The following is a 25363-nucleotide window of genomic DNA, read 5'->3' on the forward strand; positions in this document are numbered from 1 at the left end:
TTCCTTTGCCGGAAGGAAAAGGTATGGAAAGCAAAAGCTTATCTAGCTCGCTTCCAACTTGTCTGGGTAGGCGAGAGCATAATTATTCTAAAAAGTGCTATAGTCCATCAATCTTTATTTCAGTTTCTGACCAGCAAAAATCAACACAAGAAAAAATGTAGTGTAGGGACGTCTAGCACAGCCCGTTTTGTCGGCATTTTTACGCGCATCCATCCGTATGTATCGCCACCCTTCCCGCCCCGCACATGGACTACGCTCGTAAATTCAATCGGGGACCGGAAGTGGAACTCTTGGACGTTTTTTCTTTAACGTCTCTTGGAGGAGGAAGGGAGAGCGGCTGGCGAAGGTGGCCCCTCCCTTGGCCTCAGCCAGGCAGTCCTAGCTCAATTCCTCCTGCCTGGCACGGGGCGGGCGGCGCAAACCGGGTCCCGGAAGCGCTTTACGGCCGTGTCTGGTGCGCTGTCCCGCCCCTTCCCCCATCCCCCCGCTGCGGTCTGCCGGTGCCAACCGGAGACGCCCCCCTCACCTCACGCAGACGGGAAGGGGGGACCCCCCCAGAAGCCGGGGGGCCTGGCCGCCCCAGCTCCCCCCGCGCCAAGGGGCCGAGCCGGAGGGAAGAGCGCGATGGTGTCACTGGAACCAGCCCCCCCGCGATCGGTGAGGGGAGGCTCGGAGGGCATGACAAGCAAGGGGGGAAGGAGAAAGCTGGGGGAGGGCTGGCATTGCATCCTTTATGTGCGGGGTTGGGGGTTGGTTTGGGGCGAGAGGGGAGCATTCAGAAGGGGATGAGTCAATTAAGTGGGTCTCTCCCCCCCCCCACCCGGTCCTCCAGAAAAGGTGGCTCTTCTGGAAATGTTACAGACGTGGATGAAGATCTGGCGTGGGGTGTGTGGCGGTTGATATTAATAAGGTTCCCTTAGCGCCTAACTTTTAAAAATCGAAGATGGATACATTTTCGTTCTTTTAAACTGTGCAGTATTAATCTCGGGCGGTGGGGGAGTGGCGGTTTATACATCCAGTGGGGCTGCAGGATAAGAAATATTCAGCTCGGAGTGATGGCGAGCCACTTCTTGAGGCCGGTGTTTGCGGATCAGGTGTTTTGTTGAAAACCTCCCCCTGACAATCTCGATCTCTCTTTCTTGGGTTGCCTTAAATATCCTTCTGCAAAAAAGGAGAGCTTTTCCATGGTTGTGAATTACTAAATCAGAGAGTAGGTGAAAAAATGTAGAAGGGTGTGAGTGTTTTCTCTACACCTACATGTGTGCAGCAAAAGTTTTTGTCTGTTTTGGAGGCTGCTTTCCGGTTGCTGGGATATGCCACACCTGTGCATGTATTTGTATAACAGGGATGTGGGAAGTGTTCCAACTATTGTCTTGTTGCTGTTGTAAGTAATTGTATGTGTAATAGCTGCTGCTTTCTTTGGCACTTTTCCTTAGCATGCTGACTGCAGTATGATTCTGCTGCTTTGGTTTTGGCAGCTTTAGAAATGGGAGAGCCTGAATGGTAGCAAGGACTTGGCAGCCTGGTGAAACTTCTGCCCTTCCTGCTTTTTAATCACTTTTATCGTGATGTGTGCAGTTCAGAGGATCTGTGTTCAAAAGGAAGAGAATAAGGGCCTTTTTCAGATGATTAAAAACCTATGCCTTTTTAAATACTGTATGTGCACTTGTGCTACTTGTAGTGTATTTTCTCATAATTCAAGAGGGTAGAAGAACTTTGCTGCAGGACAAACGAGTCATTTCAGCACAAATCCAAAGATTATGAAATTATGTGACAGGGGAAGGGGTGAAACCTCTCTGGTATTTGCCACTTTATTTTTTCCTTCTTGTTCCTTACAAATAAGGCCCCGTCTCCGATGAACTGGCATTCCCATACATGACTATTCCAGTTATTTGTGGCATAAAGAGTATTCGGGGGCAGGGCAGGGGTGAAGAATCAACATTGTTAAAGCTTTCAGGCTGGTAGCCACTGGAGGAGATTTATATATGCTACAGGTGACTAGGTGGCTACAGGTGGCTTTTGTGTCCTTATTACAATTATATAGTGAGATAGTGCTTAACTTCTAAAGAAGTGGATGGTGATTATGATGTTGATAAAAGCAATGTTTAAATGCACCTATCTACAAAACCAGGCAAATGTGTTGAACAGAGAAGTGTTACTTGTCAGTTGTAATGTGGAGGTGTTATGTGGCACTGACACTTGGTTAGCCATGTTCCCCATTGCATGGTGAGTTGCTGCTTGGAGAAAACCTGTATTTTCCTAGTGAGAAATTGTTGAGTGGTGGGAAAAGGGGATTTCTTCATAACAGAATACTAGGAACACCACCTTGATTCTGTGCAACAATATTTATTCTTAAATCTTGTAATTCATTTATTTGTAGCATTAAAAAGAATTGGGTAAACTCATGGAGGACAACTCTGTCAATGGCTATTAATAGCCAAACATGGATCCTTCATGTTCGAAAGCAGCCTACCCTTAATTATCAGATTAGTTGTTGTTTTGGACACAAGGAGGGCTACAAGTATTTTGAGTTGCTTATGTGCTTTCCTTTACTGATGTGCATGAACCAGCGTTGGGCCGGTTCGACAGCAGTGTGGGGCTTACCTTTGAAGAAGCAGGGAGGGTGCACATCTCCACCCCCTTCCTGCTGCATTTCCCCGTCGATGCTATCTCAAAAACTTCTGGTGTGGGGCGGCAGCGTACCTGTTTGCTGCCCCAGTCAGTATCAGACTGGAAATGGCTGGTGTGCGTATGTACCAGCCACTTCCAGTCTGACAGTGACTGGGGTGGCAAGGCGGTATGTTGCTGGCCCGCGCCAGTGGTATTTGAAACACTGCCGGTGGGGGAAATGTAATGGGAGGGGGGATGAGGACCCTCCCTGTGCCTTAAAAGTTACCCTCCCCCCCACTGCCAAACTGGCCCGAACTCCAGATCTCTGAACCGGTCTGGCGGTTCAGAAAGGACCGCCAAACTGGATCATGCACATCCCTACTTTCCTGGAGCATTATTGTGGTTGCTGTCAGAGACTGTGTTTGTCTAGGTGATCTGACACAGGATGGCAATTCTGTTGTTCTTAACAAGTTTGCAGTATTTGCTACCATTTACTAATATTTACTAAACATTACTAGTAAATATTACTAATGATATCTGTGCAAATTTGTATTTCCTTTATGCAAATGTGACTTTAAAAATGTGTCATGTTTTTCTCTACAGTATAGATGCAAAAGAAGTTAGGCATGGGAATAACTCTGTTTCTGGTTTTATAAATATAAAATAAATAAATATATATTCACTATGGAATTGAGTCTGTGGTAACAAAACTGAGTTCCAAAATCTAGTTCTTAGTACAGTGAGGTAACATACTTTGTAATGCAGATGACACAAGATGCAGTTAACTTGTATGCTTTGAAGAGCCTCTGTTGCCATCTGTGCAATTTATGATGTGAGAATTGAAGTGGAAGCTCAGCAGCCTCCTGGGATGTTCAAAGGATGATGGTAAATAATAGGATGCCACCCTCTTTAAGCAAAATAATATTTCAACTTAAGTTTCTCACATGGAACACTATGACTGTACATTATGCCTTGTTTGGCTCTTTTTATGTTTTGTATTCAGCAAAGAGTTTCTGGCAACCACTATCCATACAGATGCTAAATGTGGGTTCACCTAGGTCAACTTCTCTCTGGCTCAGTGAAATGAATTGTATACGTGCCACTTATTCCTTTGCACTGGAAGCGCTAGTAATACATTTTGATCTACTTTTAACTCTTGTGCTTTGTTCCTTGGAAAACTGCCTTCTGACTCGGGGAGGGAAAAAGCACATGTAGATCCACGTGCTCCTTAAGGTGTATGGACATGAATCTATAGAGCCAGTGTGGTGTAGTGGTTAGAGTGCTGGACTAGGACTGGGGAGACCCGAGTTCAAATCCCCATTCAGCCATGAAACTAGCTGGGTGACTCTGGGCCAGTCACCTCTCTCTCAGCCTAACCTACTTCACAGGGTTGTTGTGACGAGAAACTCAAGTATGTAGTACACCGCTCTGGGCTCCTTGGAGGAAGAGCGGGATATAAATGTAAAATAACAAGAACTACTACTACTACTATTACAGATGTGGGCAGAGGTGGACCTTTCATGAGAAGCTGAGGTAGTCTCCTCATGCAGCAGGTTATTGGATTACCAGTGGAGTGTCATGCTGTCCCTCATCATTGCCATTGGAACAGCTCTTCCAGACCAATCAGTCTTATGCAAGTTTTGCAAGGAGCACAAGGAAAGAAGAGGAGACTGCTGGCAACTTTCTCTCCTCCCAGAGTGGAGAAGAGCAGTACTAAAGCTTGTAGTGTTGGTCTTGAAAGGAGGCTGGCCCTCATCAGGATTTGCCAAGGCAACATTTGGTGCCTCGCGTTGCAATACTTGAGCCCGTCCTGGGTGAGGGTGCTGTCCTTACTCACTACAATATTCCAGATAAGAGTGGTAAAGACAGATCCCACCCCAGCTTCTGCTCTCTTAATGGAAGAAGTGAGCCAAGGCAGTACAAGTATGGAGCAGAGAGCTGTGTCTATTAATCTCATAGTGTTTTGTGGTGTGTGTAGCATACTTGAGCCAGGTGCAAACATAATGCTTAGCCATGGTTAGTGCTATGCATGATTAATAACTGTAACCCTAGTTGAGCTCCCAAACATGGCGGAAACATGCAGGGAGATGGGAATGCGAGTTTCTTGGCACCTTGCAGGCAGAGAAACTGAAGAAGTGGAGAAACAGACTTAGCTATGGCATGTTCAGAAAAGTTGTCATGGTTAGTTGTAGGTAATGTAAACCTTACAGACCCACTTCAAATCATGCCTCCGCCTTCTGATTTCCAGCCAGTCCTTAACCATAATTTAGTTATTATTCAACATAATTTTATTATTTTAAATGTGGTGATTAACCATGGCTACATTTGCATCAAGAGCTTTCCCCTCCACTCATACCTAACTGGACTCAGCATAGCTAGAGCCGGGTCAAGAGGTTGGCGAGGAAGGCAGCCGTCTCGGTTGCAGCACAGATAGGAAAGCAGCTAGGGTTGCCATAGTTGTTGGAGAGAATTTCTCGACACAACTGTGAAAAGAGGGGGCACAAATTTAAAACCCTTTTTCCCCTGAGTAGGAGATCCTCAGTGAGGGTAGTGGACTGCTCATGCCCGTAGACAGAACTGGACCATGTGATTTGATTGTAGGCGGAGCCGCCTCCTAGCCTCAGTTCCAGTTCTGTCTCGCTCAGGACAGGACGTTTGGAGAGAGCTCTGGCTATTTTCGTCTGCTGGTATCGTTACCATTCTCCCTTCCTGCTCTCCCCCTCCCCTTTCCTTAGTAGTGTGCGAAGGTGGGAAGAGAGTTGGGCTTCTTTCGGTGCTAAATTGTTTGATCCAAATTTGCGTCTTTTGAGTTCATTTGACCCTAATTGGCACCTCCTAATCTGTTTGCCTTTGTTCTCTGCCCCTTCTTTTCAATGGAATTAGCTCATGCTGAGGAGCTTCTTCAGGGCTCCTTATCGGAGGGAGCTTCACTGCCGCAGGTCCTGGGCAGCGTTAAAACCTCTCTGCTGCCTGCTGCGGCTTCACAGGAAACTTTCCCGATGCCGCTTGACTACCCCGCCCACACTTCGGCGTCCGGGGCAGCAGAAACTAAAGCGACAGGAGCAGAGGCTCATGAGCGGCGAGCAATGAAAGCCACAAAGAAATCCAAGCATTACGGGGGCCAGAGCTCCCCCCAAAAGAAAAAGAAACACAAGGACACTCTCTTCAGGGCGGAAGGCTGCAAGCGCCTCAGCGAGCGGCTCCTCATACAAGCCGTTTGCAAGCGCTCAAAATCGAAAGCAGGCAAAAATGGCGCCTAAGCAGCAGGAAGCTCCAGGAGGTGCACTTCTGAGGTGGATGACTGGAGCCCGGTGGGCACTACCACGGCACCCATTCCTCTGCCCAGTGAGGGCCCAGTGGTTGAGGGGGAACCGGCTGGCCCACGCATCCCCCCCCCCCCCGCTGTTGTTTCATTCTCCATCTAAAGCAACTACGCCACAGGCTCCTGTAAGTACTGATCCCTTTTCGCCCAGGGCTACCCAGTGGCTTAGGGAATTTTTTCGTAGAGAGTTTGTTTTTGAATCACCTGCGGCTCCATTGCCAGCGGTGCCAGTCCTAGCCCAGTCTCTCCCAGTGGGGAACCCCCAGCCATTGGCCCTAGCTCCCTCTACCTCTGGCGTTCTTCTTCCCACCTTGCCCCCCAGTACCGCCCAAAGAGTGGGATGCAGCAATAGGAGGGGCAGCGATCGACTTTCCTCGTCCTCACCTGACTCCAGCCCACACTGCAGGGCCATTCCTCTGTGCGAGGAATGGGGCCTCGCCTCTTTATACCTAGACCCTTGCATTATAGGCACAAATGCAGGCGCAGTGCCTCCTCCTCCTCTCCTCATCAGCGGGACAAGAGGCCTAAGTGCCCCAGTCCCTGTAGGGGCAGCACACCAGTGGTACCCGCTCCCTCAAACCCTCCACCCCTCATTCACACCACTCCTCCCCAGCTTCCTCCATTGGTTCCCCAACTACTGATCAGACCCACACTGGCAGAGGCACCAGTCCTTCCTGCAGGGAGTGACTCGGAGCACTCTATACCTATGCCCCCTTCGGGGCCAATGAATTCAGACAAAGAGGAGGGGGAACTGTCTGAGGAGGAAATGGCTCCTCCCATTTCTAACTCTACTAGACTTTTTTCCTCAGCGGACTTCGAGGTTGTGTTGACTAAGGCTAAATGCACTATTAATGATGTCTCTTCATCTGAACCCACACAGCCAGCGTCTACGCTGGATCACCAGGTTTTTCTGTCTGCAGAAACAACTGTGTCTGTGGTTCTTTTTCCACCCCTCTTTCGGAAGGTGATGTGTGCGGAATGGCAGAGACCTGCCTCCACCAAACCGCTTGGTAATGTCCCCAAAAAGCACTATCAGTTACCCACAGACGTGTCCAAATTGTTAGCCACACCTAAGGTGGATCCGCCTGTGGCACAATTGGTGTCGGGGGCAATTCTGCATTCCGAGGGCCAGGAGCAATTGAAGTCCCAAGAGGATAGGCGAAGTGACACCCTCCTCAAAAAAAAGTCCATGACGCCTCAGCCACTGCCATAAAAATGGCCACTACCAACTCCATCTTTGCCCGGGCGTCCGTGCTCTGGGCCAAGGAGCTGGCCAAGTTGGTTCCACCTGAGCTTCCCAAATTATGACAAGGCATAAACAAAATGGCCAAGGCAGCCGCCTTGACTGCGGATTTGAGCCTAGACTGCATCCAACACTCCTCCAGGGCCATGGTGGCGAGTGTGGCTGTCAGACATTCACTCTGGCTCAAGTCATGGAATGTTGATTCTAAATCCAAATTGGCATTAACATCAGCCCCTTTCGCTGGGTCAGACCTTTTCAGTCCGGCTCTAGAACCAGTCCTAGTTGAAACTCAGGACAAGAAAAGGCAATGCCCTCTTCCCGTAGGGGTTCTAGGCAATTTTTTCGTGGATCACGCTCTTCGTTTCGCCCCTACAGGCAATCTTTCACACAAGGCTATTTGGCAAGGGACGTCAGCTCCCAATCTTTCAGAGGTTCCAACAGAACACAGTGGCGCCCAAGGTTCCGGGGCAACTCTAGGGGCTTCGCCACCAAGCAGTTTAACCCGCCCATCACTGAGTGCAAGCAGTGACACCGTACCCGGCGGGGGGGGGGCAGGCTGTCGGAATTTTACACAACCTGGCTCTCCACAGCCTCGGACACCTGGATTCTGGACGTTGTCACACAGGGTTACTCAATAGAACTTTCCTCGTTCTCGCACCCTCACTTCTACCTCACTCCCAGGTCCGTCAATCCACTCAAACATCAGCGGATGCTTCAGGCAGTGAATCACCTGTTGCAAATTCGAGCAATAGAACACATTCCATCCTCGCAAAGATTTCGTAGCATATACTCCATCCTATTCTTAGTACCAAAAAAGGACGGTTCCTGGAGGGCTATACTAGACCTCAAAGCCTTCAATCGCTTTGTTCAGAAGCGGAAGTTTCGGATGGAATCTCTCCACACCATAAAGGAGGCCGTTCGCCCAGGGGACTACCTGGCATCAGTGGACCTCTCGGAGGCCTACCTACATGTCCCTATCCGCCCCCAGGACCAGATGCATCTCCGCGTTGCTTACGAGGGCAGTCACTACCAGTATTGCGCATTACCATTCGGCCTGTCGTCAGCCCCGAGGGTGTTTACAAAGCTCATGTCATCCGTGGTCTCTCACCTATGCCTCCAGGGAGTCCACATACACCCTTTTTGGGACGACCTGCTCATCCGCGCACGCTCAGAACAACAGGCCATCAAGGATGTCGAGGCTACAGTGATGACCTTTCAGGACCATGACTTTGTCATCAATACCGAAAAGAGCCATCTCCTTCCGTCCCAACAGCTGGTACACCTGGGGGCCCTGTTCAACATGGCGCAGGGGATGATCCGCCTTCCCGAGGAATGACTACACAAGATCACTGGTCAGCTTCGCCCGCTCCTGCACAAGCACAAAGAGGATGTCATGGTGCTGGCCCAAGCCCTGGGTTCAGTGGTCGCGTGACTGGAATGCACCCCTTGGTCCAGGTGGCACTCACGGCCCCTTCAGTGGGCGCTACTCCCCTAGCAGGACGACATCATGGCTGTCTCACACAAAGTCATCAAGATCTCCCGGCCGGTCAAGCAGTCCCTTCATTGGTGGCTATCCCCGGCTCTTCTCCAAGGGACACCTCTGATGGAGCCTCAGCGCATTGTTGTCACGACTGATGCAAGCCTCTCGGGTTGGGGAGCTCACTGCCAAGGCCAGACGGCGCAGGGTGCTTGGTCGACAGAGGAGTCCACGAGGCCTATCAGCTGGCTGGAGCTTCGGGCAGCCCGACTTGCGTTCCTCCACTTTCATTCCATCCTCCGTGGACAGCATATTCTCCTCAGGACGGACAATGTAACAGTCAAGGTGCACATCAACCGACGGGGGCACCAGATCCAGACAACTAATGAAGGAGTCGGACCTTCTTTTCCAGTGGTCAGAGAACAGCATCCGCTCCATCATCGCCGAACACATAAGAGACAAAGACAACAATCTGGCGGACTTGCTCAGCCGGAAATCCCTCGATCCAGGGGAATGGTCACTTCATCCGGAAGTCTTCAAGCAATTGTCCAGGGTACTGGGCCGACCACAGGTCGACCTGTTTGCGTCTCCTACCAACCACCAGCTTCCCCGCTTCATCTGCAGGTACCACTCACCCTGGCAGAAGCAACGGACGCACTCCACTCACCATGGCCGGACGGCCTCCTGTACGCCTCCCCCCACCCCCATCTCCATCATCAGAAAGGTCATCAAGAAACTGCTGCTGGAAAGAGCGGGCCTGATTATGGCCGTTCCCTTCTGGCCCCGCTGACTGTGGTTCTCAGACCTACTCGAACTCGCCACCCGCCCTCCGTGGCGACTCCTGCCCCAACACAACCTCCCCCTCCAAGGTCCCCTCCTGCATCCTGACCCCCAGTGGCTCCAGCTATCCGCTTGGAGGTTGAGCACGCGAAGGTAGAAGCTAAGGGCTATTCTAGACTAGTCCAGGACACCATCTTGGCCTCAAGGAGACCATCCATGCATCGTATTTATCAGGCCACTTGGAAGGCCTTTATCCGATGGGCACAGGAACACGAGAAGGACCTTCTAGTGGCCGGGGTACCGGAAGTCCTCTCTTTCCTACAAGCGGGCCTTAGTCTCCACCTTCGCCCTAGCACCCTCAAGCGACAAGCTTCTGCGTTGGCCTCAGTCCTTGACATCTCAATCTCTTCGTCGGCACAACCGGCACTGCATCCTCACATCTCCAGGTTCCTGCGGGGGGGGGGGGGGGCGGTCAATCTCGCTCTGCCCCCCATCAAGCGCTTTCTCTCCTGGAACCTGAATCGTGTCCTGAATGCTCTCACAAAGGCACCCTTCGAGCCCATCGCCTCCGTTCCACTCAAGGTGCTGTCCTACAAGGTGCTTTTTCTGGTGGCGATCACGTCTGCTCTCAGAGTATCAGAGTTGAGTGCATTATCGGCGAGGAAAGAATTCTGTACCTTCCAATCTGATGCGGTCATCCTCCAGTTAGACCCCACCTTCTTGCCTGAAGTCAATTTCTCCTTCCACAGGTCCCAGGTGGTTGTACTACCGTCCTTTTGCCCTGATCCGGCACACCCCAGAGAGAAGTTGTGGCATAACCTCGATGTGCGTAGAGCCCTACGCACATATTTACGCAGGACCAAAGAGCTCAGAAAGACTGATGCGCTTTTTGTATCCTTTTGCTCCCCCCCCATCCCTCGGCAACAGGGTGGCTAAGGCTACGCTAGCTGGGTGGATCAAATCCTGTATTTTCCTCGCATACGAGGCTCTTCGCCTTCCTCCCCAGGTGGGGGTTACTGCTCATTCTACCAGGAGCGTGGCCACCTCGGCTGCTTTTGCGGCTCATGTTCGCTTCTCTGAGATCTGTAGGGCTGCTACCTGGTCCTCTGTCAGACCCTTTATCCGTCACTATAAAATTTCGGGTTTCTCCGAGGCGCAGATGGCCGTTGGCCGCACGGTGCTACAGCAGGTTGTCTAGTCACATCCTCCCTCCCAGGGACGTGGGTTTTTCAGCTTGGGCATGTCCCTCACTGAGGATCTCCTACTCAGGGGAAAAAGGAACATTGGTCCTGCCGTGAAAGGTTTTTTTTCCTCTGTAGTAGGAGATCCTCAGGCCCACCTGGATGTTCCTGGACCTCTAGTTCAGGGGATCTCCCGTTCCGCTATGCTTCCTTCAAGGATTGGGGACAGGTTGGTTCTGGTTGCCGACTCTCAGGGTTCTTAGTATGTAGTACTTCCCTATTGCTGTCATCTCTGATTGATCTTTCTTCTTGTTATAGTTCTAGACTACTCGACACACACTCACCGAGCTCTCTCCATGGACCTTTCCTTACCTCGCTCATCAGCCCTGGAACTGGGGCTAGGAGGCGGCTCCGCCTACAATTAAGTCACATGGTCCAATTCTGTCTTCAGGCATGCGCAGTCCACTACCCTCACTGAGGATCTCCTACTACAGGGAAAAAGAACCCTTCACAGTAGGACCAATGTTCCTTTCTCTTTTACTGGGGTTGGAAAAAGTACTTGGCAGTGGAGCTTGGCAGCTGTTTCATGCATTTTGTCCTATAGTGTTCTTTGCATGCGAGAAGGTTCAGAGCTCATTTTGTTTTAGGAGCAGTAGTTGGGGTTGGAGCTTCTGTAGAGCTTCATATTTCATGTTGTAGCAATAAAGGACAGTTATAAGGCCTTTTGATCCTTGCATTTCTTCCTCCTCCACAGGAGATACTCACAAGACTGCAGGTGCTACATCAGGCAACGAATGTTCTACTGCCGCTAGAGAAAAGAGAACTCTCTGTCCGTATACCTCACATTCAATCTCAGAGAACTACTGCCACCCTCAGTAACTCTAGGGTTGATCCAGAAAGGAGGGGAAGGGTTTTACTGAACCATATATAGAGTGCTCACCTAGGCAGTCAACCGCACAGGTGCTAAAGAATGTGTCCTCCCTCTGTGACCTTTTGAAGAATTTGGTTTGTGAGAAATAAAGTCATACTTCCTGGTGACTTAAGATACCAGATTTTGCATGAACAATCCTGCCACTTAAATTAATTGAATGCAACGCATTTTGCTCTGGCATATGCTCACTAAGCAGTTTAAATAATGGGGGGGGGGGCAGTATTTTTTAAGAAGAAATTCTGAACATAACCACAAAATTTTAACTGCTGCTGTTCTGAATAGATTTTTAAAAAACAATAATCTGATCGACAATTCCAAAATGATATCTAGTTCAAGAGAAACAGAAGATGTTTCTCAGATTCATGTTTACTATGATTCAGATTTACCATACTGTATATGATAATTAGTCAATAAAATGAATAACATTTGAAGTTGAAATACTAAAAAATTGAAACTGTTCTTTTACTTCTCTTTTGCAAGCACATTAATTAAAAAAAATCTATGGCATATAAAAAGAGGGGGAAAGGAAAGTTTGTGCCATCAAGTCGGTGTTGACTCCTGGCGACCACAAAGCCCTGTGGTTTTCTTGGGAGAATAAAGGAGGGGTTTACCATTGCCATCTCCCGTGCAGTATGAGATGATGCCTTTCAGCACCTTCTTGTATTGCTGTTGCCCGATATAGGAGTTACCCATACACTGTTCCCTCTAAGGTGTGTGCACGCTCACAAGCTTTCTGATGTCCACTCAGTTAATTTTAGATCCTGCTCAGGTTGAATCAGGAAGGTCCCACTCTGAATGCATGTGCGCACACAGTGCCTTGATACTGCCACCCAGAACAAAACTCATTCCAAACAGATAGGGGGGGAAAAATAGAGGGACCACTGTGTCCCATATTCTGGGAAACAAATCAACAGGAATTCTAACCAACAGCCTCCTGCTTTCTAGGCAGGTTACTTCCCTGCTGCGCCATTAGGTGGCTATGGCATAATAAAGGTGGCCCTCAAATAGTGGTTTTGCCCATCGTGGGCCACCTCTCTGTATACCAATTTAGTTTCCGTGGGGGGTAGTTTTGATTATTTGCAGTTTTCTACCACACCACCCCCAACTAAACTGAGATACAGTTTAAATGGCCACTCTTTTCTCCTCTCAGCTGGCACAGAGATTTAAAGAAGCGGTGGGAGAAGCTCAATCTGCTCCACCTATTCTTGTCTTTTGTAAAGGTAAAGTGTGCCGTCAAGTCGATTCCAACTCCTAGAACCCACAGAGCCCTGTGGTTGTCTTTGGTAGAATACAGGAGGGGTTTACCATTGCCTCCTTCCACGCAGTATGAGATGATGCCTTTCAGCATCTTCCTATATCGCTGCTGCCTGCGTGCCAGCTGAGGAGCAGGGAGAGTAGCTATTTAAACTTTATACCTTCCATGCTTCTCAGTTGACATGTGGGCAAGTTTAAATAGCCACGCTGCATCCACTCTCACTGCAAGACTGGATTGTTTAGCTAAGAAATTTAACTCAATTTGGGGGGTTAGGACAAGCATTCCAGTATCATGCTTTCCACAAATGTTACCCCTGCAATATTTGAGGGCCTCCTGGATTTCATTTCTTGAACTTCCCTAGCAGTGTTCAATAATTTAGTTACTGAGCAAAATAACTACGCAAAAGTGTTTGCTGGTCAACAATGTAGCAGAATGTAACAAAGCATTAAGTTTATTGGACAAAGTTATTAAGGATTCTGGGCCTCCTCCAGGGCATTCTTGCTGCTTATTGAAGAATGGAGTTAGGGCTGCCCTCAGTATCTGTTAGAGTACATCTGGCATTTCTAAAATATTGTAAGAAATTAGATAGCCGCCTGGAACATCATTTAGTGAAATCCTGCTACTTGTATTATATGGATGGAAATCAGTGGACAAATTTGCTGTCCTATATTTAGGACAGCAAACGTCGTGATTATTAATGTGGTGATGCTCTTTATTTAACAGGGGGAGAGTAACTGGCCCTATCCACCCCCAGCACAGTACCTCCAGTGACTGTTGCTGGTGTCTATCTCGTGTTTCTTTTAGATTGTGAGCTCTTTGGGGACAGGGAGCCATCTTATCTATATATTTAATTCTCTTATGACCGACTGCGTTGGGAACTGCTTGGGGATGTGGGGATGTGTCTGGATGGCGAACTGCAGCGAGGGAGGCAGGCGGGAGAGAGCGGTTAGCAAGGCATTGGCAGAGTTGGGGAACAGGAGGAAGGAGGAAAACTATAGGGGAAAGGAGGAAACTGGACCCCTGTGAGGTAAACGTACCCAAGGCGCTTGCCCGAGGGCGCAAAGACAACGGACACCCGGTCTCAGGGAGCGTCCTCAAGGAGCAGGAGGAAATTTGGCAGTTGGGGGCATCTGGGAGGGGATGGCCGGGCTGGGGCTGGTAGCGATGACATGAGGGACCGCAAAACCAAGACTGAGGGGTTGCAAAAAGGCAAGAGGCTCTGCCACAAAGTTTGCCTGCTTTGCAAATGGGGAAATGGGATGCCTGGCAGAAAGGGGCGGAGGGAGGAGACGGGGCAGAAGGCGGCGGCTGGGAGAGGAGACTGCTGCACTGATGCTCTGTGCGGGTTCAGCTAGTTTATTATTTCTCTGTGTAAACCACCCTCAGCCATTTTTGGAAGGGCGGTATAGAAATCAATCAATCAATCGTCTTACCTGCACTCGATTGAGGAACAAGTCTTGGAGCAGAGAAAACATCAGAGATTGGCTTCTTGAGTGGGTTGCTAGCTGAGATGCCACTGCAGTGTAGTCCTCATAAGTATTCATCTTTGTACTGTCAGTATAAGAAACATAGAAGTTTCTTGCAGTACCTGGTTAAGTTCACCTGTGTACCACTCAAGAAGGCATTTACCGTCTTATGCTTTAAAACCATGCCTGTAGTGTATGGTATGGAAGGTACATTTTGCAAACTCCCGATGGAGCAGCCTCTTTGCCCTTGTAGTTCAGATGCGATTCTATATGTTAGTTACCAAGTTGCTACCTTTGCTTTGTCTTTTAAACTTAAGAGATTTATATCTACTTAGCCTTTATCTAAATGGTGGTTACAACAATACATAATTTTACTTACTAAGGTTTATTACCTATTACCAAATTATAAACGGTCCTACTCTGAATGAAAGTTATCTTAAGCATCCAGAAAGAAATAAGAACTGACTAATCAGTCTACGGAACTGATGACTGACAGGAACATTCTAAACTCTGTCCCAAGCCTGTACACAGATATGTTCACAATACATTAGGGGCAAGAATAAAGATAATGTATATACACAGAAATCCCAACATTCCCCTTCTCATTGTCTTGTTGCTTAATTTTAAGCCACACATTTTGTCATCTACAAATTTTGCAATTGTTGTCTGGTTAATGGTTTTGTCAGTATGTTTGCAACTATTTCTTCTGAATCAATAATATTTTTCTCTTGTAATTCTCTTACAACATATTTCACATCAATGTGTTTACGTTTCTGTACTTCTGTACTTTTCTGTGTAACTCTCTTTGTGAAAGAATACTACAATTGATTTGATTGTTTTCATATATTATAGTAGGCTTCAGTGCAACTACTCCAAAATCATCTAGAAACTTGTTTGTTTATTGGACAGATTTGCATACTGCCCAAAACTTACATCTCTGGGGGGTTTACAATAAAACAAAACAAAACAAAAAGGTTTAAAACATTACAACTTAAAATTTAGAACAATGTTAAGAACTACTAAAACAGTATCTAATTAAATGTGTCTTCACTGCCTTTTAAAAATTTGTCAGAGATGGGGAGGCTCCTGTTTCAACAGGGAGTGCACTTCAAAGCCTCAGGGCAGCAACAGCGGAGCTCCGTCCTCAAGTAGCTGCAACTGCAGATGAACCTCTCCTGATGATCTCAATGGGCGGTGGAGCTCATGGCAAAGAAGACGTTCTCTTAAATACCCTAGGCCTAAGCTGTTTAGGGCTTTATAGGTTATAATCAGCACTTTTTGTATTTTGTCCAGGAACTGATCAGCAGCCAGTGTAGCTCTTTCAACACTGGAGTAATATGGTCTCTTTGAGATGACCCAGAGACCAACGTGGCTGCTGCATTCTGTACCTACTGAAGTTTTCAGACTACGTTCAAAGGCAGCCCCTCATCGAGTGCATTGCAGCAGTCAGGTTTGGAGGTTACCAGCTTGTGTACACTGTTCTAAGGTCACTTATCTCAAGAAACGGACGCAGCTGGTGTATCAGCCAAGGCTGATAGAAAGCAAGTTTGGCCATCTCCTCAGCCTGGGACACCAAGGAGAGGTTTGGATCCACAATGACCCCCAGACTGCATACCTATTCCTTCTGGAGAAGTGTGACCCAATCCAGGACAGGCAGATCTCCTGAGTCTCAACCCCGCACAATGAGTACCTCCATCTTAACTGGATTCAGTCTCAGTTTGTTATCCCTCATCCAGCCCATCACTGCCTCCAGGCAGGCATTTAGAGAAGTCATGCCTTCTTCTGATGGTACTGATGTGGAGAAATAGATTTGGGTGTCATCAGCATTCTGATAACACCCTGCACCAAATCTCCTGATGATCTCACCCAGTGGTTTCATGTAGATGTTAAACAGCATTGGAGACAATATGGAGCCCTGAGGGACACCATACAAAAGTTCAGATTTTAAAGAACAGTCTAAGGGCACTATCTGGAACCTGTCTTAAATGTAGGAATGGAACCACTGCGAAGCAGTTACTCCCACCCTCAACCCCCTTAGACACTCCAGAAGGATACTAGGGTCAATAGTATTGAAAGCTGCTGAGAGGTCCAAAAGGACCAACAGAGTCACACTCCCTCAGTCAATTCCCAATTAGAGATAATCCATCAGGCCGACAAAAGCAATCTCCACTCCATAGCTAGCCTGAAAACCAGTCTGAAATGGGTCTAGAAATCAGTTTCCTCCAAGACTGCCTGGAGCTGGGAGTCCACCACCTTCTCAGTTACCTTGCCCAACCATGGAAGGTTGGAGACAGGCCTATAGTTGATTAACTCTGAGAGATTCAGTGCAGGGTTCTTCAAAAGAGATCTAATAAATTGCCCTCTCAAGGCAAGGAGGCATCCTGCCCTCCCTCAGAGAAGCAGTTATAATCGACCTTCTATAACAACCCCACCCTGCCCGATAGTATAAGCCATGTCAGACAAGGGTCAAGAGAATAGGTGGTACACTGCATCATTCCAAGTAGATTGTGCACATCCCCAGGAGTCACAAATTGGAACTGATCCAGATTAACCCCACAAGAGGAGTTGCTGGATACCTCCACATCAGACACTGCAGTAATGGTGTGTGGTCTGAATCTAAATTGGCCCAAATATGAGAGATTTTGTCCACGACTCATTAAAAAGTCACAGTGGGTAATCCATGGTTCTAAACTCTGATTTGGGGAGGAGGGAGCCATGCCCATACTAGCCCTCTCACAACCCTGGACAACTGCAGGCAGCCAGACATGAGCTTATGGACTCAGTACATGCAGAAAAGAATTGCTTCTTTGCCACACGTTTCACATGAGAGTAGATGTTCAAATGTGCTCTATGTTGTAATCTGTCAGAGTTGAGTCTTTCTCCACTTGTGCTCCAATCTACCTTGCTGCTTCAACCTCTATAGTTCTTCAGTATACCAAGGGGCCAATTCTGAAGTGGGTCAGAGAGGATGTTTAGGAGCAATCATGTGTACTGCCCTGGTGAGTTGGCTGTTCCAGTTCTCCACCAGGGCATTAACAGGATCACTTGCAGAGCCAACACTAAATCCCTCCACGGCTTCTTGAAATCTTATTTCCCCCCCAGCTGTTCTCTTCCACTCTTTAGTGGTCACTGTTTTTTCCAGTACAAAAGACAGTCCAAGACTATTTAGCCACATATTTATATTAAATTTACAACTTGTATAGTTTGTATCACACAATATCTCTATAGCCAGATGCATCTTAGTAGACCTGAAAGTAGCCATTTGTTGTTCATAAACTTCTTGTTGCATATTTATTATTTCCAGCACTCTGGGCCCATAACCCCATGTAGCAGAGTGTAACAGAGTAGAAACTGAGGCTTGTTAAGTTATTGAACAAAGTTACTAAGTTGTATTACTTAACTAATAAATAAGTAGAATGGGAACCAGAGGTTCCTTTGGAGCACATGCTCCGGGCAGGTGTGTCCTCTGAATCTACCCACCACCGGTTCCTGACTTCTACCCAAAATTCTCCATCCAACTAAAGATGTCAATGACAAAAAAGGGCAGATAATCTCAGACAGAAGTTGTCTGTGCCAGTTCCAATTGGCGCAGGAACCAGTTTTGAGAGATAAAATTGTGTACATCATACTTTCCTCAGGAGTGTAATTTTCAAACTTTGCCTAGGACACACAAATGCCTTCTCTCTGCTCTAAGCATAGCTATAGCTGCTAACCCATCTTCAGCTTTGTTATGAAGAATTCAAGTTAGGGAATCTGATTAATACCGTATTTTATGGACTATAAGACTCACTTTTTTCCTTGAAAAATATCCGCCAAAATTCAGGCGCGTCTTATGTTTTAACAGTTTAATATGTTAAAACTCTGAAAAACTGGATTAAAATTAAGGTGCGTCTTATAGTCCGTAGCGTCTTATAGTCCGTAAAATACGGTATTTACACAGAATAAGGTAGGTAGGTGTGTGTGCGTGCAGGCAGGTGCACATAATGATAATCTGATGGAAAGGAACTGAGCATGCATTTACAAAGTCCAGTATGTGTTGTGTATTTTTTGTTTTAAATATTAGTTTTTCATGTAAGAAGGCATTTAGCAGATTGCTTCAAGCTTCATTTGGATGTTAGTTAAAAAGGATGGTGTACTTGAGTACACCGTCCAAAATGGGAATGGAAGTCCTGCCCCACCAGCACTTCAGTTATCTTTCTCACTGCCCCTCCTATGTTGCTCACACTTTCAGTCGTCTTCTAAAGCAACAGATTACATGATGGAGGCACTTCTGTCAACTTGGAGACATGGGTACCTGAGTGGAAGCACTTCATGGAAGCACCCGCCTTCACTCTTACAGCACCATGGGAGAGGGGAATGAAGAATGTGCTGGGGTAACAGGACTTCCCTTCCCTATTAAGATGGTGTATATGAGTACACCATCCTAATCTATTAACATCTTAATGAGGCTTTAATGTTTTGGTGTTTACTATCTCATTCTAAAACACGAAAAATTTGTAGGCTGCTCCATTTCAGTGTGAACCTCTATTCTAAAAGTGTCCTCTGGTTAGTACAGATGTTGTTGAGGGAAAAATTAATTGTTCTAATTTTTAAGAATTGTGTTATTTAATGTTTAACTAAACTGTAGTTTAAACTGTTGTATTTTTCTGTTTTTAGTGGTTGTAAACTGTTAATGGAACTGCCCTGGGTTGATTTGTAAACATCCCCAAAATTGTGTTTGGGCTTTATGTGGGGAGATTAGCTCAGAGTGGAGCAGTTCCATGTCAGAATAAATTTAATGCAATGTGTTGGTTATAGGAAAATGACTGGCTGAGAGCAAGATGTTTAAAAACAGGGATGGTTTTATTTGAAGGTAAGGGGTACAGTGGAATAAGGGAGTCACTAAAAGTTATTATTTCTAAAAATATGTTACAAGAATAACCATACAACTGCTAAGAGGAAATTTAGTTTAATATCTGAATTAAAGTAGCTTCTAGGCTGGCCAGAGAAAGGAGGCTTAGAGAAACAGGCTCTTGGATTTAAGGGAGGAGAGACAGGGATAGATGGAGCCCAGATTGAGGTACAGCAGTTATCACACAACCTCGGTTCTTCCTTCAGTAGTGGGTGGATCCTTGTGGCTTGGGAGTGACCAAGGACCTCTTTCCTCAGGTAGGCTGGGGAGCAGCAAACAGTGAAGAATCAAGGAAGTTAGATAACAGGAATGGATCCGAAGGGTGACTGTTCTCATGAAGCTACTCCAGGTGTTAGCTAAGAGGGCCATGCAAATCAGACCCAGCAAGGGAGCTGATCTAGGGCCTGGAAGCAAGAGTGGCCCACAGAACAAAACACAGCTAAATGGTTTAGCGAATATCCACTGCAGTGTCAAAGTAACGGTTGGCTCCACAAGGTGGCAACCAAGCAGGTAGCACTGGGGGCCCTGGCTGCAGAATCCAGGGGCAAATAAAGCCCAAAACGTGTCCTGGGGAAGTTCCAGTTGAACTTCTTTCTTGGCTAGGGAAGTTCCAGGAAATCTCAACAGATCCCATTGTCTGTGTCATTGAGGGCTTTGGATAACTTCATGGAGGAGAGGTCTATCAATGGCTACTAGTCGGAGGGCTATAGGCCACTTCCAGCTCAAAGGCAGGATGCCTCTGAGTACCAGTTGCAGGGAGTAACAGCAGGACAGAGGGCATGTCCTCAACTTCTGCCTGTAGGCTTCCAGCGGCATCTGTTGGGCCACTGTGTGAAACAGGATGCTGGGATAGATGGGCCTTGGGCCTGATCCATCAGGGCTGTCCTTATGTTCGCCATGCTGCACCACAACACAGTGCGTGGATAGGATGATGCAAATGGAGTGATTGAAGGTGCGAACACCGGGACCCTTTCCCCCCTTGGAACACCGAGTAAACTAATCAGCATTTTAATGGGCACATATCTGAGTTTCTGTGGTCCGCTTAAGTCTGCTGATAGGAGGGGAGTTGCATCTACAAAGCCTTATCTGAATTTCCTGCTGAGGTACTTGGTTTTTAGCTTGTTTGAGGCAGCTGAGGAGGGGAAGTGAACCAAAGGAGGGTCAGACATGCAGACAGACCTTGAACAGAGAGTTAACTGTTGCAAGTTAACTTCGGGAATCTACTCAGGTGTCCAGCATGGGGAATGTGTGAGGCAAACTCCCTTTCAATTTGGCTCTTTTACAGCTGTTAAATCTAGGGGCAACTGTCCCTCTGCCTACTGAGTGACTGTTCCCCAATAAGCCAACAAACTGAGAGCTCCTTGTGCTTTGAGGCTCCTGAGTGTATCAAAAGTGAGACCCATACATCTACAGTCTCAAATATAAGCAGGGAGTGTTCTGGGAGCCAGCAGAAAGGCAGTACTAGCAACAAAACTTCCTGGAGATTCCTGTGTTGGGTGGTTCATAAATGTGTCAGATAAAGAGAGAGAGCCAGCGTGGTGTAGTGGTTAGAGGGGAGAGCCGAGTTCAAATCCCCATTCAGCCATGATACTTGCTGGTTGACTCTGGGCCAGTCACTTCTCTCTCGGCCTAACCTACTTCACAGGGTTGTTGTGAGGAAAAACTTAAGTATGTAGTACACCGCTTTGGGCTCCTTAGAGGAAGAGTGGGATATAAAATGTAAAATAAATAAGAAATGCTCTATCTAGCAGTGGGCAGTACTTTCCACAGAACTGCTCTGAACACATAAGAAGGGAGCCTGGTCTTCATTTTGCTTTTGCTTGAAGAATGTTCATTATTGTAGGATTATGGGAAATATGGCAATAATAGTGAACCTTGTGGGATGGGAGCTAAACTCTGAAGCGACACAGTTGCCTCTTTAGAAGATCCTTATGATATGCTGAGATTATGGCCTTTTAGGACCAATTCACAACTATGTTTTCCCATTAAAATTGTGGAAATGCTGTTGCAAGTGATACCAATGGGAAATATTGAGAGCCAGTGTAGTGCAGTGGTTAGAGTGCTGGACTAGGGCCGGGAAGACCCTAGTTCAAATCCCCATTCAGCCATTATACTAGCTGGGTGACTCTGGGCCAGTCACTTCTCTCTCAGCCTAACCCACTTCACAGGGTTGTTGTGAGGAGAAACTCAAGTATGTAGTACATCGCTCTGGGCTCCTTGGAGGAGAGCGGGATATAAATGTAAAAATAAATAAATAAAAATATCTGAATTTGTTGCAAGCATGAGTTTCATCCTTCCGAATACATGTTTTGCAAGCTTCTGAATCAGAATCCAGTGCTCACAGTTAAGTAGGAAAGCAAATAGAGGACTGTATCCTCATTATGTTCCAGAGAGTTGTACGTATCTGTTGCTATGTTTAGAGGATTGTTGGTCTATATGCTTGCTGGATTTGGGAAGCTTATGTACTTGTTGGGATTTCCCAGTGACAAGATCCCAAGAATAATCTTGCTTTAAATTCTATAATCTTTGCTAGAAACACAAACCTCCGACTTTTTGTTTTAAAGTCTGTACCATTCATTCTTGAATTTTGGAAACTGTGTATCTTTATAATCTGTAGAACACTGCATGATTGAAAAATAAAGTGAATGAATGAGATACAAATATGAAGAAATAATCTGGAAAGAAGCCCAGTCTAAGATGTTAAACAGGCGTGTTTGGGATCTTTTGTACGGCTACTTGAATTGCACATACATAATCTTCTACACTTCACCAAATACCAGTTAAAAGTGATATTTGCCTTTAACTAGGCAAAATACTTCAACTATTCTGTTTCCCTCCTCTAGATTACAAAGAATGTGGGCTCATTGAGTAGTATGTAGCCAGTGGTATTGCATCTGCTGATACAGTTGCTAGCTTGGTGATTCTCAAGGTATTGCTCCACATTGGAATAGAAATGGGAGAAGAGCTGGTCTTGTGGTATCAAGCATGAATTGTCCCCTTGGCTAAGCAGGGTCTGACCTGGTTTGCATTTGAATGGATGGCTAAATGTGAGCACTGCAAGATATTCCCCTTAGAGGATGGGGCCATTCTGGGAAGCGCACCTGCATGCCTGCATGCAGAAGGTTCCAAGTTCCCTACCTGGCATCTCCAAGATAGGTCTGAGAGAGACTCTTGTCTATAACCTTGGAGAAGCTGCTACCAGTCTGTGCAGACAATACTGAGCTAGATGGACCAATGGTCTAACTTGGTATAAGGCAGTTTCCCATTTTGTATGTAAAATAGCTATAGTTTATCCAAGGCTCTAATGGAATTGTCTGTGACTTCCTGTGTTTCTCTTCTGACTGGACTTGTGTATCTATGTTGATTCTCCATATTATTATATTAGTTACATTTTCTCTAAGGTAGAGGTGTTCTCAAACGTTTTGATAATGTGATCCCCTAAAATAATCGTCTAATTTATCAGACCTGGCCTTTAAGCTTGAAACTGCCAATCGAGCTGCAAGTGTATTTTTGATTGGCATTTGCTCTTTACAGCAGCAACTGCGATTCACACAAATAGGATGTTGTGAGGCGAATCGGTGTTCTCATAGTTTTCTCACTTTGTACTTGGCTTTCGCACAAATAATGTAATTAAAAAATCATATAATCCAAAATTGAGGAAGAAACTTTAAGTGTTCTGAAAAGCTGTTCCAATGTCTCCAAGGTATGAGAAGACAGGAGCCGAAACCACTTGGCTGCTCTGCCACTCACAAAACCAGGGACAGACACAGTAGTGACACTTATTTGGCCAGTGGGCCAGAATAGGGAACCCTCTTGAGAGATAAGCTCCAGTGAGTGTTTCCCAAGCAGGAACCTCTTCTGGTCCATCAGCCAAAGACACCAGCCCTTGGCTTTGTGAGCAGTAGTGATGGATTGAGGTAGTTTTCAGCTTCAGTCTCCTGGTACACCTCTTGTAGCCCAAGCATCCCTGTGCCTCAAAGATGTCAGATAAGACCCTTGCCTCACGACAGCTCTGTCCTGATTTCTGATCCCCTTTAAAGTTGCAGCCCCTGCGGGGTGTGTGTGTCCCCAATCCACAGTTTGAGAACCCTGCTCTAAGGAGTTTCGAGTTGTATAGAACATTTCCCCCCCTCTTACCTTCAGAAAAAACCTGTGAGGTTAAAATAAGCTGATTGGTAGTAACTGGTCCAAAGTCACCCAGTGAGTTTCATGGCTGAGTGGTGATTTGAACCTGGGACTTCCCACTCCTAGTCCAGCAGCAACTGCTACACCACACTGACCACACCACTCTTAGTATGTTATAGTAAAGACAGTGCGGTGGGGGGGAGGTCCTCTTCTTCTCTTTCTTCCAACATTTCCCAGTATTATGGACTTCTCAAGGAAGCTGGGTTCTCACATTATGTGTCCAAAGTATGATAGTTTGAGCCTGGTCATTTGTGCCTCAAGTGAAAATTCTGGATTCATTTGTTCTATGATCCATTTCTTTGTTTTCCTGGTTGTCCATGGTATCCCAAAAAGTCTTCTCCAGCACCAAAGTTCAAAAGTGTCAATACTTTTTCTATCTTGCTTCTTCAAAGTCCAGCTTTCACATCCATAGAGTGTCACGGAGAAAACCATTGTCTGAATGATTCTAATCTTTGTAGGTGTAGACACATCACGGCATCTAAATATCCTTTCTAAGGCCTTCATTGCAACCCTACCAAGTGCTAGTCTGTGTCGTATTTCTTGACTGTTGGGTCCTTTACTGTTGATGGTTAATCCTAAAAGGCAGAAGCTATCCTCCTCTTCATTGTCAATTCTGAGGCTGGTTGCTGTACCCGTTGTCATTAATTTAGTCTTCTTTACATTTAGTCATAGTCCCATTTTTAGACTGTGCTCCTTGACTTTCATTACTAGAGCTTGCAGGTCATCTGCATTCTCAGCTATGTACATCAGAATCTCTGACCTTGACAAAAAGTACCTTCTATTTCTTGTGCCGAAGGGGGGCTTTTCACTACAGATAGCCTATGGGAATGCTGAGAGGACACACAGGAAGAGGTGGGAACTGTAGTTCCTCTTAGTGTTTTCCTCATGCAGAAGATGCTGGGAGGAACTACAGTTTGCAAATGCATTCTCCCTGCACCCATGTGACCTGGTTCCAATGAGAATCTCTCTTTTGTTGCCAGAAACAGTAGGTACAGCATAGAGTTGGCTGCAACAAGGGTGCCTGTCTCCAAAGGATGCCAGATGCATAGTTGGAGCTGGTATCTGGGGAAAGGGCATGTAGCAGATTGCTAGTACTTCATCCATGTGTGCTCATACCTCTTCTACCCGTTCCCCCACTCTCTTGTCATCCTCTTCTCATATCATTGCTTTCTCCATACTACTTTTTGCTGCCTTTAACTGTTAAGATGGCAGCAGTGCTTGAAGCACCAATAACATAAACATTCCCAGTGACTGGCTCATGCCAGTCATCATTTTTTCTGTCTCGAATGCCCCAGGAAAAGATGTTACATCATGTTATAGGGTTGTTTCCTGGCACATTATAGCAGCTGAACACAGGGAACATAGTAGCTGCTGCTGCTTGCAGAAGTATGACATAAGAAAAGAGAAAAGCACCACTACTCACCTGGGTATAATTTGTGGTCGCTTATGGTGAATAGTTGAGCATTTAAAGAAAAGGCTGTTGCAAAACAAAGGTATTTCAAGTTAGAGTTTATCCTATAGGCTATGAAAATAGGGGTTACAAAAAGAAACTAAATATTGTAAAAGCTGAATACTTAGAGTCCAGTGCTCCTTATTATAAATATGGGTGGCTGAATAAATGGTTTCTCAGGTGTAAGCTCTGCTGTCAAGGAAGATATAGAGTAATATAAAATTGTGCACAAGGGTTCTTGTACTGATACAATTAAGGTTGGCATGCTGGTCAATTGATCAGTCATATATTGGAAATTGACCACCTCTTAGTAAACTGCAGTCAAATATTTCATGAAGCCAAGGATGTCACTGTACAGGTGGCAACTAATCTTTTTGATTTTGTTGTGGTGTCATTTGTTAGCAAGGGGGGCTGGAGTGGGGCTGCTTGCCCCCTAAACTGCAACTGGTGGAAATTTTAATGATGCAGATGGAGGTGAAAAAACAGTAGTACTAGAAGCACAGTATTCCATGTTCACACAAACCATTGTTAATATGACTGACAAAGATGTGGCACACCCACACAAAAAACAG

The 25363-nt window shown here is 46.4% G+C and overlaps 1 protein-coding gene across 2 annotated transcripts in view; it reads left to right on the plus strand.

Annotated features, from left to right (window-relative positions):
• The first annotated feature begins 301 nt into the window (after positions 1–301).
• Positions 302–25363, plus strand: part of TAB3 (TGF-beta activated kinase 1 (MAP3K7) binding protein 3) — a 61262-nt gene continuing 36200 nt past the window's right edge. For both annotated transcript variants that reach the window (XM_053308255.1, XM_053308256.1), the window contains exon 1: positions 302–657. The gene's annotated coding sequence lies outside the window, so the exon portion shown is untranslated. The remainder of the gene's footprint in view (positions 658–25363) is intronic.

This window comes from Hemicordylus capensis, chromosome 3 (assembly GCF_027244095.1).
Source record: "Hemicordylus capensis ecotype Gifberg chromosome 3, rHemCap1.1.pri, whole genome shotgun sequence".
Lineage (NCBI taxonomy): Eukaryota > Metazoa > Chordata > Lepidosauria > Squamata > Cordylidae > Hemicordylus > Hemicordylus capensis.